Genomic DNA, 21746 nt, shown 5'->3' with positions numbered 1-21746 from the left:
AAATTCGAAAATCACAAAAATTAGATCATTTTTACATTTTTTGTCGTTTAATTTTTAGCTTATTGATTTTTCTCTTTTTTTAGAATTAAGTATTTTTTTATAATTTTTATAATTAGCTAATTATTTTACTTTCACACTTTTGGATAATTTAGGATTTTTAATTTGCATGATTTTAATTAAAAGAAAAGGAAAAAATTAGAAAAGTAAAAGAAGGAATTGGAAAAGGATTTGTCTTGTTGAAATTGGGCCATTTCAAAGCCAAAATCAGCCCAAATAATTGGGTTGACCCGCTTACCCGACCCGGATCCCCTCTCATTAAAACCTACATAACCTAGACCTAGCAATTGAGCTCCTGGATTTCACACAAAAGAAAAATGGCGCATTTTCCTATCATCTTCAACCCCAAAATGAGAAAAGCTTCATCAGATCCCTAATCAACATAAAAAAGATCCCCCTTTTTAGAAAAATCATCAACGGGGCTCCATTAGGCGTCAAAAAACAGAGGCGGACACACCCAAAAGAGAAAGAAAAGAGAAACCGCAAATTCTCCTTTTTCTTTTTATTCTTGGCTCTCTCATCCTTTTTTCTAGAAAAGCTGATGAACGACCCTCTTCCAATTATTCCCAACTCACTCATAATACACACAAATTCTCAAATCTGAAAAAACAAAAGAAAAACACACGAAAAATGTACTCAATTTCCAAAATACTTCTATATTAGTGTGAACCAGTCGTGTGTATTTCGATTTTTCTGGGTTCTATATCGCTGTGGTTGAAAAATTGCTGCTGATCGTTGTTCGGATCTGCTAGTCTACTGTCCAGATTTTGCTACTAGTTCGCATTTTTTTTCGTTTTCTGTCGCAATTTCTTCATTTGGAGTTTGCCATCAAAAGTTGTATTTGCCGGTTTCCCCACTATTATTAAAGATTTCTGTTCTTGCCAGGTTCATTTCTATCCTTTTCTTCCTCCCTTTTACTTCTATTTTATGTGACTAAAATATGATAAGTGCCTGTAAAAGACTATGCTAAGCATTACTGGTTAGGATCATTCTTTTATTTTGTTTTGTCATTTAGAGTGCTTTGACATAATTGTGTTGAATCTATGGTTTGGGTTACATAATATTTTTATTTGTTGACACTGTGATCATGAATGTATAATTATAGAAGAGGTTCTCATATGTTGGATTAAAGTGAGCTTGGCTTGAGGTTAGGATTGATCTGCTTAGATCTCTCAATGTTTGAAAGTTGACAATAAGTGTTAAATGTTTTGATGAAATTTGGCAGCGAATGAAGGATTTGTGAAATAAGTTTATGGCAGTAAGTTAATGAATTTGAGATTGAGAGGTAAAAACAAAAATGGATAGAGTTAAAAATATTTAAATAGCTTTCCTGCTGCCTCAGTTCGTACTATATTATTAGTATTCTTAACTCTCGTACATCACTTTTCTTTGGATTATCCTTATCTTAGTTGCTTGGTTGTTTATCTCAAATATATTTGGGTGGACGTGATTCTAATGATTGAATTCGGTTGTAGGGAGTGATAGAAAGGTTGAAGCTCATTAGCGATTAATTCGTTCTCATGTCTTTAGGAATTGGGTTGGTTCGAATGCGTGAAACGAAAAGTTAAAAGGATATGAGCATAAAAACTCTTTTTTTTAGCAAAAGTGTTCCACAATCATAGGCCTTTCACGCATAACTTCAAAGTAGTTTAGTAGAATAATTCATGAACATCGTAGTTTACTTTAGGCGTGTTTATAATAAAATCATCATAGCTACGGGTACGGTTCCCGTGACGTAGTTGTGATGCCTAATTTCCAAATTCGCGGGTGCATTTCATGTAACCTGATCATAACAACTTTGAACATTAATAATAAAACATGTCGCGAATTGTGGGTGAATTTTATGTAGCGTGGTTTACGACGTGTTTCAAAACAAACAGTGTACGACAATCGTAACTTGTTCAAAAAATAAATTCATAAATCCTAAAAGCAGTTAAAATAATTAAATAAAAGCGGATATAAGGTAAAAAATTCATAATAGGTTAAAACATGTATTTAAAATCAGATAACATGCCAATTTTAATAGTTTAAGTGACCGTGTTAGAATAACGGAACCCGGGAATGCCTTACACCTTCTCCCGGGTTAACAGAATTCCTTATCTAGAATTTCTGGTTCGTAGACTTTAAAAATAAAAGTTGAATTTCCTCGATTTGGGATTTTAAAATAAACAGGTGACTTGGGACACCAAAGAAAATATCCCAAGTAGCAACTCTGATAAATAAATAATCCCAGTTCAAATAATATCACTTTAATTGGAAAAACTTCCTTTGTACTACCTTCGGCTGTGTAAAAAGGAGGTGTGATAGTACTTTTGGACACCAGTTTTTTAATGACAGGAAATTATCTCTCTCAATCCTCAACTTGATTTTTCCCAACTTTTCTCCATTAATCATAAGTCGGTTAACATGCAATCCGAAGCAAATAAATGCACAAGTAGCAAGTAGAATGCATCAGGATGGTCTTTTTATTTCGGGTACACCTGTCCTAGACGGATCCAACTCCTGTGTTGAGTCCCCAAAGTCAAATGCATGTGATGCAAACAAGCGTTCCTACTAGAGATCCGGCATGAGGCTTTGTTATACTAGTTTTAAAACCGTGGGTGTATTGTTCTAGGCCTGGCTTACCCGAGCGGACAGCTCGAGCCAAAGGGGGCAGCGTAGTGGGAATTCAAAAGCTTCACCGGCTTTCCAACTTATCTGAACCTCGTTCTAAAATTGGGATATGACTCTAACAAAAAAGAAGTTACACGAAGTGCACACTTCCCAGATAATTTAGAAGACTCAGAGATAAGAGGGTTTCGTAACAATTTTATATACAGTCCAAACAATATAAAAGCGGTAAAAAGCGGCATTTAGCATATTAGGCTCAAACATATAAAATCAGATAATAAATAAAGCCAACTATAACAACTATTCTAAGATCGAATTCTTGAACCCTGAACCAGAAGTTCTGGGTTTTTGTCCCCAACGGAGTCGCCAGAGCTGTCATACCTTCTTTTTTTACCACTCAAAAGGGGATATAAGGGAGTTTTAAGTGACATTATTTGAAATGGGATTATTTTATTTATTTCAGAGTCGCCACTTGGAATAGTTTGTTTGGTATCCCAGGTCACCGGTTTATTTTAAAATCCCAAATCGAGAAAATTTTAACTTTATTCTAAAAGCCTGCGAACCAGAAATTCTTAGTAAAGAATTTTGTTAACCCGGGAGAAAGTGTTAGGCATTCCCAGGTTCTGTGGTTCTGACACGGTCGCTTAAACTATTAAAATTGGCCTATTATCCGATTTATTACATGTTTTAACCTATTGTGCATTTTTAGCTTAGAACCACTTTTAATTAACTTAAAACAACTTTTAGGAAGATTCAACACTATTTAAAACACGCCTTGAACCACGCTACATGAAATGCACCCGCGGTTCGCGACAAGTTCTATTTAACATTGTTGAGAAATTGAAATTTTGGTCACATTAAATGTACACCCGGAATTCGTAATTAAAAATTACAACTACGTCACGGGAACCGTACCCATAACTATGAAGAATTATTTAAAGAACGCGCCTAAAGCAACTACGAAAGTTCAAATTAATAACAATATTTATGAGGGCCATGGAGAGTTTAATGGATGGCACACCTCGACTTTAAGAGTATTAAACTCTCGAATTAAATTTATGAGGGCCACATATTATGGGTTTGAAGCATGGCACACCTCAAATTGTTTTAAGAAAAGGGGTATATATTTTAACGACAATCTAAAGGTACTTTTATTTTTAATCTAATTTAAAACTAGTTATCACCACCACGTCATGGGAACAATACTCATAGTTGTAATAATTTAATTGCGCGCCTAAAGCAAACTACGGGTATTTAAAGAATTAATTACTTCTAAGTTTGTATTACTAATAAGAGGGCCATGGGTAATTTTTAATGAAAGATGGCACACCTCCAACTATTTTAAAAGGATTACACTTAATTGAACCTAAGTATATTTACATCCAAATTTGGACTCAAGCCATTGATTAATGTGTAAAGCAATGCAACAGGCCCAAGCTAATCGAGGCAGGAGCTGGGCCAACGGTAGGCCCGGTGTATTATTTCACGCTTCTCCTCTTCTTTTAAAAAAAGAGATGGGCATCATTACTCATTGGGCTTAGAATTGAGCCCAGGTGCAAGTTATGCAATTAAACCCAAACGCAGGCCAAAAGAGATTCCCTGCTACAGGCATAATGAGTTGGCTACTGCATAATTGACAAAACAAGAGGAAATTCAAACGTCCTCACTACATTAGAACCTCTGACATGCTGGCAAACATATACACATAGTAACAAAAATAGTAAATACAAGAAATCACTCTTTACAAACATATGTGACTAGCCTGCACACATTCATTCTTCTAATTAAGGATTAAACATTAGTCTTTCAATTTTACCTGACTGATAGTGAATGAATCAACATCAGAAATACACATAAACAGTACTCGCACACACACGTCATACAAGAAATAGACATGAATCTCGATCAGTTGCACAGAAATTTCACGAGACACTACAGATAAAACCTTAGCTCTCTATGTAAAAATCTTTGCATTTTTCCCCCAAATAATCACAGAGTAAGCAAATAAGCAGCTGGCTTTTCTCACACGCATATATATCTTCTCATAGAATGATATCTAGAGGAAATGGCTTTTGGGCAAAGATGTATATTGTTCCATAACTACTTCCCCCCCCCCCCCATGTATCACCTCCAGCCTAAGAACTCCCACTCCTCTCACTATTCCAGATCCCGTTTATGACACAGGAAGAATTTGGGCAATGAATAACAAGGAAGAGAAAAGTCCCCTTTACGGGTGTAATAGACAATTGTACAATCAAAACTCTAACTTTACTAGTAAACACATAAGGAAAGGAACTTCCATAAACAAAGTCTAATCATATAAGACCAAATTGAAACTACATTATGAGCTGCGACAGAAATAAAGAGATGTAACAGAACTATTACACGAGAGCTTTTGACGATGTTACATATGGAGGGGTTCTAATGGGAGAGGTAACTGATAAGGGAACTAAAAGGAAAAGATAAGAAGTGATTAACCAACTTAAAACCAATGCTCATCAATAAACACACACATACAAACATATATTCTGTTGTATCTCAGTGTCGTTTTAAGCATGAATCTTTAGTCTAATCGAGAAAAGTCTACAGAAAGTAATGCACGAATCTATGAGCACTTTTAAACAACTTAATATTTTAATCTTTACATACAACAACATCATGCTCAAATATATTTGACTTATGCTACTGAAACCAAAGTCAAACAATGAGAGGGATTCAAAGCTAGCATCAACGATTGAGCCAACTGGTCTTTCAAAACTGGACATAAACTACCGAAAGCAATTTTTCATGTTATGATCCGATGTAAAGAAACAAAGAAGATGCACATACCTATTAGAAAAACAACTGAAAATATCAAAGGAAACTCTGGAATGGGAGAAGAAATTCAGCAAGAGTACCAATAGCTCAACAGATCAGTCAACCAAATCCAAATTGCAACCAAAAATCAGACAGAAAAACCACAGTGCCAAAGCTCCAAATCCCAGCGACAAAACCCCAACTTAAACTTCAATCCAAAACCATACTTGAAGAATAGAGATCGAAGAGAAAATGCGGAGATTTGCAATTGTTGAATTCTGTTGAAATGAAGTGAAACTTGAATCGACAATCAAACTCATACCATACTTTATATATATTTTTTTCTTTTTGAAAAAATGTCGAATAAGAAAAGAAAAGGCCTCAGAAAAGAAAAACTTCAAAACCTTAGAAATTTTACTACTAAATTTTATGAAGCTTCTTCCCAAATATTCGAAAATCCTCACGTTTTTGAACGATTTTTGGGACAAATGGAAAGCATGGATCGATTTACATCCATCCACGGCTCCCATTCATCCAGCAAATTGTTCCATCATATAGAAATCATGCAATTTTGGAGAGAATATTCTTTCTTATCTGATAGAAAACTATTGGAATAAAGTGACGTGGAAAGGAGGGGACCCATTTGAGTGAACTCGCCTGAGTTTCACGTGAGTTAAGGTTGGGCTCAGTGAGGGAGACGATGAACAGTAACGGGTGTGCGCTGTTTACGTGTTATTTGGGTCTAGGATTTGGATTAGGGAAATGGTATAAGGAAGCTTATATTTGGAGGGAGACGGGCGAGTCAAAATAGGCGGTTTGGTGCGGTTCTTTTTGGCTGGGGAAAGGGGAGTTTTGGACGGGTTTTGGGCATTAAAATGGCCCAAATTCAAATTAAAAACCTTTTCCTCTTTTATTCCCTTTTTTCTTTTCATCTATTCTCTTCTTTTTTCAATTGAAAATCCTGAAATTAAAAATCCTAAACTACCTAAAATGTTAAATTAAACTAATTAACTAATTATAAAAATTATAAACATCACTTAATTCTAAATTAAAAGAGAAAAATCAATAAACTAAAAATTAAAAGACAAAAATGTAAAAATGAGATATTTTTAAAATTTTCAAATTTTTTATAAAACAAATAATTACTAATTAATTCTAAAAATGTAAAAACAAATACTAAATGCAATTCATGATATTTTTTGTAACCTAGGCTCGTGAGACCTATGTAACCTAGGCTCTGATACCAACTTGTCACGACCCAATCCCCGAACCCGGTCGTGATGGCGCCTCTCGTGAAGACAAGGCCAGCCAGACCAAAACGGAACACCTTTTTTAAACAGTTAATCATCATAAACAGTAATAACATATAATATAACACTCATAAATTGCGGAATTTTAACGTTAACAACAGCAAGAACCATCCAGACACAGCCCAAACTGGGGTGTCATAAGTTATGAGCAACTAAGAAGTCCGGATGTAAGTCTACTGAACACAAAATTCGATACCATAGTTCAGAAAAAAAAACATGGAAATGATAGGATAAGGGAGGCACGGGGCTGCGAACGCCAACAGCTACCTCGTAGTCTCCAAATCACTGCCTGGACAGGGAGAAATCAGCACTCAGGAACGGACTCTGCGATGCCTGAATCTGTACACATGGTGTAGGGAGTAATGTGAGTACTCCGACTCAGTGAGTAACAATTATAAATAATAGCTGAAAGTATGAAAACACGTAAAGACACAAAGGAATTCCATATTAAGCAGAAAAATCACTTAAAGCAGTAAATCAGTGAAGAATCAAATGATATTCCCTTTTAAAACAAGTAAACCAGGTAATGTCACAGGTAAATAACAAGTAGAAATCCGCCCCTCGGGCACAGTATCAATCTCTCAGCATAGTATCAGCCCCTCGGGCTCACTCTCAGTACAGTCTCAGCCCCTCGGGCTCACTCTCGGAATAGTATCAGCCCCTCGAGCTACCTCACAATCACTCATATCAGCCCCTCGGGCATAGCATCAATCACCCAGAACAATGGGTACCCGCTCTCACTGTGGGTGTGCAGACTCCGGAGGGGCCCCTTACGACCCAAGCGCTATATCAAGCCACCTCGTGGCATCATCACTCGGCACTCAACCTCACATCACTCAAGCCACCTCGTGGCATATAAAGTATCTCAGACCCTTGGCCTCATATCACTCAGCATATCCTCACATATGGCCCTCGGCCTCACTCAGTCCAAAATCATCACAAGCCCCTTGGGCATTAGTAAAACAGTAGTTCTCAGCCCAAAACATGATGTAGAAATATCATTTAAGTTTCAAATCTGAGTAAAAGTGGTTGAGTTTGTAAAATAGTAGATATCAATAGGACTGAGTTCAAATTATAAATCAAGCAGTGAGAAAAGCAGTGATAAAAATCCCCGAAGGGTTCAAATAGTTGGCACGAAGCTCAAATATTGCAATCAACCCAAATCATGATGATAACGAATGAATTTCAGTCAAATATTCGGTAAAATCATCAATCAGGATGGACCAAGTCACAATCCCCAGTAGTGAAAGACCCCACGCTCATCATCCAGCGAGTATCTTGCCTCAATATAACACTACGTTGTGCAATCTGACGTTTCAAACCCTCAGGACATCATTTACAACCATTACTCACCTCGAACTTGCTAATCTCTAGCTCGCGATGCCTTTGCCCCTCGAATTGGCCTCCACGCGCGTCGAATCTATACAAAATCAGAACAAATACGTCACAATATGCTAAGGGAACAAAGCCCAAGCGAAAACATTCGAAAAATATCAAAAATCTCGAAATTAGCAAAACCCGAGCCCCGGGCCCACGTCTCGGAATCGGGTAAAATTTACATTTTCAGAATCCTCATACCCTCACGAGTCTAACCATACAAAAATTATCCAATTCCGATACCATTTGGTCCTTCAAATCATCATTTTACATTTTTTGAAAGGTTTCACAATTTTCTCCCCAAATTTCATCTGAAATCACGAATTAAATGATGAATTCAGTGATAGATTCATGTATTCTAGCCAAATCTGAGTTAAAATCACTTACCCCGAAGAATTTCTTGAAAAACCTTCGAAAAATCGCCAAAATCCGAGCTCTCTAGGTTAAAAAATTAAATAAAACCCAAGACCTCGTATTTATAGGTACCCCTCAGGTTTCAGCTACCGCGGTCGTGCCCATTTTTGTGCGGTCCGCGCGACGCCTACCGCGGCCGCGACCGCTGTTGTGCGGTCCGCGCGATACCTATCGCGGCCGTGCTCACTTTTGTGCGGTCCGCCCGACGCCTACCGTGGCCGCGCCCGCTTTTGTGCGGTCCGCACAGCAGTCAACGCGGACGCACTTATTTTTGTGCGGACCGCGTGAGTGAGTTCTGGGGCCTGCAATCTCTGTAGACCTGCTACAACTATGATTTTTGCACTAAAACATCCAGGGACCTACCCGGAACTCTCAGAACTTCAAACCAATTGCACCAACACATCCCATGACATCGTTCAAACTTTCTCAAAACTTCAAAATGCTCACAACAACATCAAATCACCAATTTAACATAGGAGTCAAGCCTAAGAACTCCAAGAACTCTTAAATTATTTTTTCGATCAAAAGGTCTATCAAATCTCGTCCGAATGGCCTGAAATTTTGCACACACATCCCAAATAACACAATGAAGCTACTACAACTCTCTGAATTCTATTCCGACCCCTATATCAAAATCTCGCCTATCAACCGGAATTTGCCGAAATATCAATTTCGCCAATTCAAGCCTAAATCTTCTCTACAACTCTAAAACCCATTTCGATCGATCTCCTAGGTCACAAATCACCTCCCAAAGCTAACCGAACCATCGGAACTCACTTACGAGCCTTCTAACACATAAGTCAACACCCGGTTGACTTTTCCAACTTAAGCCTTCTTAAAAGAGACTAAGTATCTCATTTCTTACCAAATCCTCTCCGAACTCGAACTAATCAACTCGATCACATAAAACACGGATAACGAAACGTAAAGAAGCTGAAATGGGGGAAACGGAGCGGTAACTCATGAGACGACTGGCCGGGTCGTCACATCCTCCCCAACTTAAACAAACGTTCGTCCTGGAATGAGTCAAGAAATATACCTGAAGCCTCAAACAGATGAGGATATCTGCTCTGTATCTCCTGCTCAGTCTCCTAGGTAGCCTCCTCCACGGGCCGACCTCTCCACTGCACTTTCACTGAAGTTATATCCTTTGACCTCAACTTCTGAACCTGGCGACCCAAAATAGCTACTAGCTCCACATCAAAGGTCAAATCATCATCCAACTGAACCATGCTGAAGTCCAAAACATGAGACAGATCCCCAATATACTTCCGGAGCATAGAAACATGAAATACCGGATGCACACTCGACAGGCTAGGTGGCAAAGCAAGCTCATAAATCACCTCCCCAATCCTCCGAAGCACCTCAAAAGGCCCAATGAATCGAGGACTCAACTTGACTTTCTTCCCAAACCTCATAACACCCTTCATGGGCGAAACCTTCAGCAAGACCTTCTCACCGACCATGTAGGACACATCTCGAACCTTCCGGTCTGCATAACTCTTCTAACGCGACTGCACTATACGAAGCCTCTCCTAAATCACCTTCACCTTCTCTAAGGCATCCTGAACCAAATCTGTCCCCAATAGTCTAGCCTCGCCGGGCTCGAACCAACCAACCGAAGATCTACACCGCCTCCCGTACAAAGCCTCATATGGAGCCATCTGAATACTCGACTGGTAGCTATTGTTGTAAGAAAACTCTGCAAGTGGTAGAAACGTATCCCATGAACCTCCAATGTCAATAACACAAGCACGCAACATGTCCTCCAATATCTGAATAGTACGCTCGGACTGTCCGTCCGTCTGAGGATGAAACGTTGTGCTTAACTCTACCTGAGTACCCAACTCTCTCTGCACGGCTCTCCAAAACTGCGAAGTAAACTTAATAACTCTATCTGATATGATGGAGATCGAAACACCGTGCAACCGAAAAATATCCCGGATATAAATCCCTGCCAACCGCCCAGAAGAATAGGTAGTACACACATGGATGAAGTGCGCAGACTTGGTCAGCCGATCCACAATCACCCAAATAGCATCGAACTTCTTCAAAGTCCGAGGAATACCACTCACAAAATCCATGGTGACCCTCTCCCAGTTCCACTCGGGAATAGCAATCTGCTAAAGCAAGTCGCCCGGTCTCTAATGCTCATATTTCACCTGCTGACAATTGAGACACCGAGCTACAAATCTCACGATATCTTTCTTCATTCTTCTCCACCAATAGTGCTGCCTCAAATCCTGATACATCTTCACGGCACCCGGATGAATGGAATACCGCGAGCTATGGGCCTCCTCCAGAATCAACTCTCTAAGCCCATCCACATTGGGCACACAAATCCAGCCCTGCATCCTCAACACACCATCATCACCGACGGTCACATCATTGACATCATCATGCTAGACTCTGTCCTTAAGGACAAGCAAATGCGGATCATCATATTGGCACTCTCTGATACGATCATATAAGGAAGACCGAGAAACCACACATGCCAACACCCGACTGGGCTCCGAAATGTCCAATCTCACGAACCGATTGGCCAAGGCCTGAACATCAACTGCAAGGGGTCTCTCCCCAACTGGAATATATGCCAAACTCCCCATACTCACTGCCTTTTGGCTCAATGCATCGGCCACCACGTTGGCCTTTACCGGATGGTACAGAATAGTGATATTATAATCCTTAAGCAACTCCAACCATCTCTTCTGTCTCAAATTAAGATCTTTTTGCTTGAACAAATGCTGAAGACTACGATGATCAGTGAACACCTCACAAGATACGCCATACAAGTAATGCTTCCAAATCTTCAATGCATGAACTATGGTAGCCAACTCCAAATCATGAACGGGGTAGTTCTTCTTATGGGGCTTCAACTGACGAGAAGCATAAGCAATAACTCTACCCTCCTACATCAACACACAACCAATCCCAACTCTTGAAGCATCACAAAACACAGTATATGAACCTGAAGCTGATGGCAAAACCAACACTGGAGCAGTGGTCAAGACTATTTTGAGCTTCTGAAAGCTCTCCTCACACTCGTTCTACCATACAAATGGAGCACCCTTCTGAGTCAACTTGGTCAAGGGCGATGCAATGGATGAAAATCCCTGAACAAACCGGCGATAATAGCCTGGCAGCCCAAGAAAACTATGAATCTCTGTGGCTGAGGACGGTCTAGGCCAACTCTGAATAGCCTCTATCTTCTTTGGGTCAACTCGAATACCCTCGCTGGACACCACGTGTCCCAAGAAAGCCACTGTACTGAGCCAAAACTCACACTTGGAGAACTTTGCATAAAGCTTCTCCTCCCTCAATCTCTGCAACACAACTCTCAAATGCTCCGTGTGCTCCTCCTGACTACACGAGTACACTAGGATATCATCAATGAATACTATCACAAATGAATCAAGATAAGGCCGAAACACGTTGTTCATTAAATGCATGAATACTGCTGGGGCATTGGTTAGCCCGAAAGACATAACAAGAAACTCATAATGACCATATCTGGTCCTGAAAGCAGTCTTAAGAATATCTGAATCCCTGATCTTCAACTGGTGATAACCCGAATGGAGATCAATTTTGGAGAATACCCTCGCTCCCTGAAGCTGATCAAATAAATCATCAATGCGAGGAAATGATGCTTGTTCTTAATTGTTACTTTGTTTAATTTCCTATAATCAATGCACATTCTCATCGTGCCATCCTTCTTTTTCACAAATAAAACCGGTGCACCCCAAGGGGACACACTAGGCCGAATGAACCCCTTATCTAGGAGTTCCTGAAGCTGTTCTTTCACTTCTTTCAACTCTGCTGGTGCCATACGATATGGAAGAATAGAAATGGGCTGAGTTCCCGGCACCAGGTCAATACCAAAATCAATGTCCCTGTCCGGTGGCATGCCCGGCAGGTCTGCAGGAAACACATCGGGAAAATCCCACACAACTAGGACAGAATCGATACTAGGAGTCTCAGCTCCAACATCCCTTACAAATGCTAGATATGAAAGACAACTCTTCTCAACCATACGTTGGGCCTTTAAGAAAGAGATCACTCTAATAGGGATATAATCAGTCATACCACGCCACTCGATCCGCGGTACACCCGGTATAGCCAAAGTGACTATCTTGGCATGATAGTCTAGAATAGCACGACATGGAGATAGCCAATCCATGCCCAAAATGACATCAAAATCCACCATGCTCAATAGCAATAGATCCACTCGGGTCTCCAGATACCCAATAGTCAGCACACATGACCGGTATACACGTTCTACAACAACAGTATCGCCCACTGGGGTAGATATATGAATAGGTAAAGCAAGAAACTCACGGGGCATACCCAAATAATGAGCAAAGTATGATGACACATAAGAAAAGGTGGAACCGGGATCAAATAATACAAAGATATCTCTGTGGCAGACTGAAACAATACCTGTAATGACAGCATCCGAAGCAATGGCATCGGGTCTACCCGAGAGTGCATAAAAATGGGCATGACCGCCCCTGATCGACTTCCCCCTATGGGGCGACCCCTGGCTGCCTAACCTCCACCCCCAGTTGGCAGGCGGGTGGTGAAGTAACTGGAGCAGAAGTCGAGGGCTGACCCCTTTGCTGGGACGAACTAGCAACACGTTGAGGACACTGCCTCCACACATGTCCAAACTCCCCACACTCAAAACAACTCTCAGGTGTTGGAGAAGGGGACTGAAGGGAACCTCTCGCACCGGAGTGACGAGCTGATGTACTCGGCATAGAAGAACCCTGAGCTGACGGGGCATGAGATGAATACTGGGATGGAAGGGCACTGAGTGATGACTGGCCCCGCTGAGATCCATGATGACTATGACCCGAAGATACCCCGCGATACTCTGGGCGGGCTGACTGAGCAGGCCTGAAAGAACAGCCCCTACCATGCTAAAACTGGCCCCTCGAAGAAGCACCACTATAACTGCCAAATCGTCGAGGCCTCTTGGCCTCCCTCTCCTCTCGATCCTGACGGCGAACCATCTCAATCTCACAAGCATTATCAACCACCTCCTCGAACGTAGCACCCAACACCCTCTCTCGGGTCATAAGAATACAGAGGTGATAGTTAAGGCCATCAACAAATCTCCTGATCCTCTCACGATCTGTCGGAACCATCCAAATGGCATGACGAGCAAACTCAGAAAACCTCGACTCATACTATAACACAGTCATATCCCTATGTCGCAACCACTCGAACTGTCTATGCAGCTCCTCTCTGCGGGACTGCGACACATGCTTCTCTAAGAAGAGAGTGGAGAACTGCTGCCAAGTAAGGGGCACTGCTCCAACCGGTGTACGCCTCTCATACGCCTCCCACCATGTGAAGGCAGCCCCAGTAAACTGAAAGGTGGTAAATTTCACACCACTAGTCTCAAGAATCCCTGTTGTACGGAGCATCCGCTGACACTTATCAAGAAAACCCTGGTCATCCTCGCCCTCGACACCACTGAATGATGGAGGCTGGAGTCTACCAAACCTCTCAAGATGACACTGCTCATCATCCGGCATAACTGGCACAACAAACTCTTGAGCTGGTGCAACCGGCTGAGCTAGAGGTGCCCCCGGTGTCTGTAGTCCCTGCACTACCTGCTCAGGTGTGCGAGCAGCGGGGGTCTGATTGCCTCCCCCAGCGTGTGAAGTAGTTGTTGCTGTAGTGGCTGAAACTGCCTGAGCCAGGCCAGTGCAAACTGATGAGATCTGTGCCAAAGCCTCCTGAAGACCCGAAACCACGATGGGCACAGCTGGTGCCTGAACTGGTGCTGCTGGAGCATCCATAGTGGTAGCCTGATCTGGAGCCGGGGCAGCTGGTGGGTCAACAGATGCTGCCCTCGCTGCTCTGCCTCTGCCACGTCCACAACCGCGTCCACGGCCTCTGGTGGCCTCAGTGGGTGGCACTGGTGGTCGTCCACCTCATCCGGTAGCGCGAGTCCTCTCCATCTGCGAGAGAATCAAATAACAGAAGTTTAGCGTTCAGATCAACAAGTTCGCACGACAGGAGTTTCAAGAATATGAAGTTTTTTTCCTGAAGGTTCTGCAGCCTCTCGAGGATAAATACAGTCGTCTTCATACTGATCCGCGAGACTCTACTAAACCTGCTCATGACTCGTGAGACCTATATAACCTAGGCTCTAATACCAACTTGTCACGACCCAATCCCCGAACCCGGTCATGATGGTGCCTCTCGTGAAGACAAGGCCAGTCAGACCAAAACGGAACACCTCTTTTAAACAGTTAATCATCAACCCGGGGTGTCACAAGTCATGAGCAACTAAGAAGTCCGGATACAAGTCTACTGAACACAAAATCCGATACAATAGTTCAGAAAAAAAACATGGAAATGATAGGATAAGGGAGGCACGGGGCTGCGAACGCCAACAGCTACCTCGTAGTCTCCAAATCACTGCCTGGACTGGGAGAAATCCGCACTCAGGAGCGGATCTACGATGCCTGAATCTGCACACATGGTGTAGGAAGTAATGTGAGTACTCCGACTCAGTGAGTAACAATTATAAATAATGGCTGAAAGTATGAAAACACGCAAAGATACAAAGCAATTCCATATTAAGCAGTAAAATCACTTAAAGCAGTAAATCAGTGAAGAATCGAATGATATTCCCTTTTAAAACAAGTAAAACAGGTAATTAAACATGTAAATAACAAGTAGAAATCCGCCTCTCGGGCACAGTATCAATCGCTCATCATAGTATCAGCCCCTCGGGCTCACTCTCAGTAAAGTCTCAGCCCCTCGGGCTCACTCTCGGAATAGTATCAGTCCCTCGGGCTACCTCACAATCACTCATATCAGCCCCTCGGGCATAGCATCAATCACTCAGAACAATGGGTACCCGCGCTCACTGTGGGTGTGCAGACTCCGGAGGGGCCCCTTATGGCCCAAGCGCTATATCAAGCCACCTCGTGGCATCATCACTCGACACTCGGCCTCACATCACTCAAGCCACCTCATGGCATATAAAGTATCTTAGGCCCTTGGCCTCATATCACTCAGCATATCCTTACATATGGCCCTCGGCCTCACTCAGTCCAAAATCATCACAAGCCCCTTGGGCATTAGTAAAACAGTAGTTCTACGCCCAAAACATGATATAGAAATATCATTTAAGTTTCAAATCTGAGTAAAAGTGGCTAAGTTTGTAAAACAGTAGATATCAATAGGACTGAGTTCAAATAATAAGTAAAGCAGTGAGGAAAACAGTGATAAAAATCCCCGAAGTGTTCAATTAGTTAGCACGAAGCCCAATTATGGAAATCAACCCAAATCATGATGATAACAAATGAATTTCAGTCAAATATTCGGTAAAATCATCAATCGGGATGGACCAAGTAACAATCCCCAGTAGTGAAAGACCCCACGCTTATCATCCAACGCGTATCTTGCCTCAATATAGCACTACGTTGTGCAATCCGGGGTTTCAAACTCTAAGGACATCATTTACAACCATTACTCACCTCGAACTGGCTAATTCTCTAGCTTGCGACGCCTTTGCCCCTCGAATTGTCCTCCACGCGCGTCGAATCTATCCAAAATCAGAACGAATACGTCACAATATGCTAAGGGAACAAAGCCCAAGCGAAAACATTCGAAAAATATCAAAAATCTCGAAATTAGCAAAACCCGAGCCCCGGGCCCACGTCTCAAAATCAGGTAAAATTTATATTTTCAGAATCCTCATACCCTCACGAGTCTAACCATACCAAAATTATCCAATTCCGATACCATTTGGTCCTTCAAATCATCATTTTACATTTTTTTTGAAACGTTTCACAATTTTCTTCCCAAATTCCATCTCAAATCACGAATTAAATGATGAATTCAGTGATAGATTCCTGTATTCTAGCCAAATCTGAATTAAAATCACTTACCCCGATGAATTTCTTGAAAAACCTTCGAAAAATCGCCAAAATCCGAGCTCTCTAGGTTAAAATATTAAATAAAAACCAAGACCTCGTATTTATAGGTACCACTCAGGTTTCAGCTACCGCGGCCGCACCTATTTTTGTGCGGTCCGCGCGACGCCTAACGCGGCCGCGCCAGCTTTTGTGCGGTTTGCGGGACGCCTATCGCGGCCGCACCCGCTTTTGTGCGGTATGCGCGATGCCTACCACGGCCGCACCCGCTTTTGTGCGGTTCGCGCAGCACTCAACGCGAGCGCACTTATTTTTGCACGGACCGCGTGAGTGAGTTCCGGGGCCTGCAACCCCTGTAGACCTGCTACTGCTATGATTTTTTGCACTAAAACATCCCGGAACTCCTAGAACTTCAAACCAATTGCACCAACACATCCCATGACATTGTTCAAACTTGCCCAAAACTTCGGAACGCTCACAACAACATCAAATCACCAATTTAACATAGGAGTCAAGCCTAAGAACTCCAAGAACTCTTAAATTATGCTTTCGATCAAAAGGTCTATCAAATCTCGTCTGAATGGCCTGAAATTTTGCACACACATCCCAAATGACACAATGAAGCTACTGCAACTCTCGGAATTCTATTCCGACCCCTATATCAAAATCTCGCCTATCAACCGGAATTTGCCGAAATATCAATTTCGCCAATTCAAGCCTAAATCTTCTCTACAACTCCAAAACCCATTCCGATCGCGCTCCTAGGTCACAAATCACCTCCTGAAGCTAACCGAACCATCGGAACTCACTTCCAAGCCTTCTAACAGATAAGTCAATACCCGGTTGACTTTTCCAACTTAAGCCTTCTTAGAAGAGACTAAGTGTCTCATTTCTTACCAATCCTTTCCGAACTCGAACTAATCAACTCGATCACATAAAACACGGATAACGAAGCGTAAAGAAGCTGAAATGGGGGAAATGGAGCGGTAACTCATGAGACGACTGGCCGGGTCGTCACAAATATAAATTAAACATGCACAGAAAAATACAAATAATTAAGAAAATTCTACAAAAATTCCTAAAATGGCAAATAATTAAAAGAAAATCTATTTTCTTGGGATTTTATAGGAGTATTTCATGTATGTCAAAAATCACATGCTCACAAGTATGGTACATAGATTCTGCAGAGGCGAACAATCCGATCCCATAAGAATGAAATACATAATCTCGCCAAGGTGAACAACCTGATCCCATAAGAGTAGTGGAAATTTACCCCGCTCGCATAACATAATTGCGATGCAGTTACACATATAATTTCTCAAATAATTATTATTATAATATTCTTTAATTCTTTTCAACATATGAAATCCAAGTGAAAATTTTCAAGTCCCGAAATCCTCAGTTTCAAATCTTTTCAAGGCATTTATTAAGCATTCTCGATCTAAATTCCTTTCAAGGCACGTAAATAACAAGATCAAATAATGGTATCAGCAAATCATGGTGTGAACCTAGAACTACCCGAACATAGGCATAATTAATAGCTATGTACGGACTCTCGTCACCTCGTGCATATGTAGCCCCCACAAATAGAAGCATGTATCAATTTATTTCACATATGAGATTAATTTGCTCTTACAAGGTTAGAAAGGAGACTTACCACGCTCCGAAGTTCCACGGTCGGCTCCCAAGCCTTTCCAACAATTCAAATCGATTCCCAATACCCCAAAACTAGTCAATAAATGTGATAACCCATAAAAATATACTCTAATACTCACAAAAATTCGATTTAAACAAATTCCCAACTCCGCTCGAAAAGTTGATAAAAATCACCCTCAGGCCCACGTGCCAGGATTCCAAAAATTTTCAAAGATAAACTTTACCCATAACCTCACGAACTTAAATATATAATTTATTCTCAATTCCATGCCCAAATTCGTGGTCAAAATCCAAAATACCAAATTCTAGGTTTCCTATCAAAAAAGCACAATTTCTACTGATTTCCATGTTTAAATCCATATACAAACCATGTATTTAACTTATAATAAATGGGGATCACTTACCTTGAGTTGCTTGATGAAAATCTCCCCTTAAAGCTCTCCAAAATCGCCCAAACCAAACGAAAATGGGAGAAAAAGGGTCCAAGTCCCATTGAAAAGAAAACCTCACTGCCCAAGGACTTTCCACTCCTGCAGACTACTTGGCTGCATCCGTGCTTCCACTTTTGCAGCTTCTTCTTCCGCACCTGCGGCCCTTTGCGCTTCTGCAGTTCTCAGCAACTGGCCCCTTCCACTTTTGCGAGTCATTGCCTGCACCTGCAGGGTCGCACCTTTGGCCCTCTTCACGCAGGTGCGGTTACACCAGATGCACGAGTTCTTCAACTCTTTCTCTAAATCCAAATTCGATCCGTTAACCACCTAGATCCCACCTGAGGCCCCCATGGCCCCGTCTAATTGAGGATACCAAGAGATCCCTAGCACGTATATTGAGGATGCCAAGATATCCTTGGGATACCAAGAGATCCTCGGGATACCGAGAGATCCTCGGGATACTAAGAGATCCCTAGCACATATTAAGGATACCGAGAGATCCTCGGGATACCAAGATATCCCTATCATATATTGAGGATACCGATAGATCCTCGGGATACCAAGAGATCCCTGGTATATATTAATGGTACGAAGAGATCCTCGGGATACTGAGAGATCCCCGGTTATTATCCTTATGAAGAATGATGTATCCTTGTAATTGTTTTTGCCTCTATTTCAATTATTGAGTTCCTTATTTTCCTACATTAAATTCTTATTGTTAGCTTTCAACTGTACTTCTTATCTTATTCTGTCATACCTTATACTTTTATTTTATCTCAGTAGGGCCCTGACCTTCTTCGTCAGTACCTGACTGAGGTTAGGCTTGGCACTTACTAAGTACCACTGTGGTGTACTCATGCCCTTTCTGCGCATGTTTTTCATGTGCAGATCCAGGTACTTCGACCCAGCCCTATCACCCTTGAGGCGAGGCGACTACTCCAAAGATTTTGAGGTATATCTACCGCGTCCGCAGATCGAGGAGTCCCTTTCCATTCTATCTTGTAGTGATAGCCCTTCTATCTTTTCTATTGATGTAGACATTCCAGAGTTAGAGAATTTTTATTATATTCGTAGATTTTGATTCATGGGTTTCTGGTTTTGGGAAAGTGTATTAGTTTTTGAGAGTTAATATTATATATGCTGAGCGGCACTTTTAAGCATTGTTTGATTCTCTATTTCTGTTTTAAATTTTTTTCTTTAGCAAATTGGTTTATCTTCCACGTTTTAGGTTTACCTAGTCATAGAGACTAGGTGCCATCACGATGGTTCATGGAGGGAGGACCGGGGTCGTGACAAGTTGGTATCAGAGCTCTAGGTTCATAGGATTTATGAATCACAAGCCGGTTTATTATAATCTCGTGGATCGGTACAGAGACGCCTATACTTATTTGCGAGAGGCTATGTAACTATAAGAAAAATACCACTTCATTTGATTTCCTTGTTGTGCGAGATTTGATGTCACAATTCTAAACTTCTGTCTTCTATTCTCTCATAGAAGGTGAGCACATACGCTACCTGAGATGATCAGGCACCCGTGCCCCCTACTGCAACCCTCAGAGGCCGGGGCTGGTGTAGAGACCAAGGACGCGCACATGGTGCAGCTAGAGCACCTACGCGAGCTGCCATCGAGGTACCACCAGCAGTTCCAGTAGGAGTCCAGGCACCTGATATGCCTACTGCTACTACCACTCTAGCACTTCTGGAGACTCTGGCACAGTTCATGAGCATGTACACCACTTTGGCTAAGGTAGGGTTGCTTCCCCTTGCTGCAGCTACATCTCAGGCGGGGGGAGGAGCACAGACTCACGCCGCCCTAATTCCTGAGCAGTGAGTGCATGTTGAGTAGATCACTGAGATTATTCCTATATAGCCTGTAGTCCGAGATTAGCCCGAGGACAGGGCAGCGATTTCTGAGGACGAGCAACTGAGGCTTGAGAGGTTCAAGAAGTACAAGCCTCCTGTATTTAGTGGTCTAGCATCGGATGATGCTCTGGGATTTCTAGATGAGTGTTACCGCATTCTCCATATAATGGGTATATCAGGGTCGAGCGGGGTTTCCTTCACTACTTTCCAACTTTGAGGAGCCACTTATGATTGGTGGCACACCTATGAGTTAGACAGTCCGAATGAGGATGCCTGGTTGACTTGGACTCAGTTTTAAGATCTGTTCCTGAGAGAGTATGTTCCTCAGAGCCTTAGGGACGAATGGTGCGCAAAGCTTGAGAATTTGTGCCAGGGTGCTATGACTGTCTCAAAGTATGCTGTCTGTTACACTAGTTTGGCTAGACATGCACCAGCCTTGGTTTCTACTGTTCGCGAGAGGGTTCACCGGTTTATTGAGGGTCTTATTCCCAGCATCAGGTCTAGCATGACTCGTGAGTTGGAGATGGATATTTCTTATCAGCAGGTGGTGAGCATTGCTAGGAGGATTTAGGGTATGCATTCTAGGGAGAGAGAGGAGAGGGAGGCCAAGAGGTCGCGAGAGTTGGGACATTATTCTGGTGCCCGTGCCCCAGTTGTAGGTCGTCATAGTAGGGGTTATATGAGTTGCCCAGTTCATTTAGCTCTTCCATCAGCCATGGTATTCCAGCTCCTCCTAGGCCTTAGGAGCCTTATTATGCACCTCCAATATCTAGTACGCCTCCTGCGGGGGGTGCTTTTAGAGGTCAGTCTAGCAGACCAAGCCCGAGCCAGTCATAACGGACACGTCCTCCCAAAGCTTGTTTTGTGTATGGTGACACACTCCATGTGGTTAGGGATTGCCTAGACTTAGGAGGAGTGCACCTCCGCAGACTGCTCAGCCATAGCGCGCCCCACAGAGTTCTTAGGCTATGGTTACAGCTCCAGTTGCAACCCCACCAGCTCAGCCAAAAAGAGGTGGAGGTCAAGGAGGTAGAGGTCGCCCTAGAGGGGGAGGCCAGAACCGATACTATGCCCTTCCTGCCCGTACCGAGGTTGTTGCCTCCGATTCTTTCATCACATGTATTATAATAGTTTGTCATAGAGATGCATCAGTTCTATTCGATCCAGGCTCCACTTACTCTTATGTGTCTTCTTATTTTTCCCCGCATTTGGGTGTACCTTGGGATTCTTTGAGTTCCCATATTTATGTTTCTACTCCTGTGGGAGATTCTCTTGTTGTGGACCGCATTTATCGGTCGTGTTTGGTTGCTCTTAGTGGTTTTGAAACCATAGCC

The 21746-nt window shown here is 42.2% G+C and overlaps 1 long non-coding RNA gene across 1 annotated transcript; it reads left to right on the top strand.

Annotated features, from left to right (window-relative positions):
- The first annotated feature begins 252 nt into the window (after positions 1–252).
- Positions 253–19723, top strand: LOC138879752 (uncharacterized). Its single transcript, XR_011402716.1, has 2 exons — positions 253–942; positions 19438–19723. It is a non-coding gene; the product is annotated as an uncharacterized lncRNA (long non-coding RNA).
- The last annotated feature ends 2023 nt before the right edge of the window (positions 19724–21746 follow it).

This window comes from Nicotiana sylvestris, chromosome 1 (genome assembly GCF_000393655.2).
Source record: "Nicotiana sylvestris chromosome 1, ASM39365v2, whole genome shotgun sequence".
Classification (NCBI taxonomy): domain Eukaryota; kingdom Viridiplantae; phylum Streptophyta; class Magnoliopsida; order Solanales; family Solanaceae; genus Nicotiana; species Nicotiana sylvestris.
This window is presented reverse-complemented; position numbering and strand designations above follow the sequence as displayed.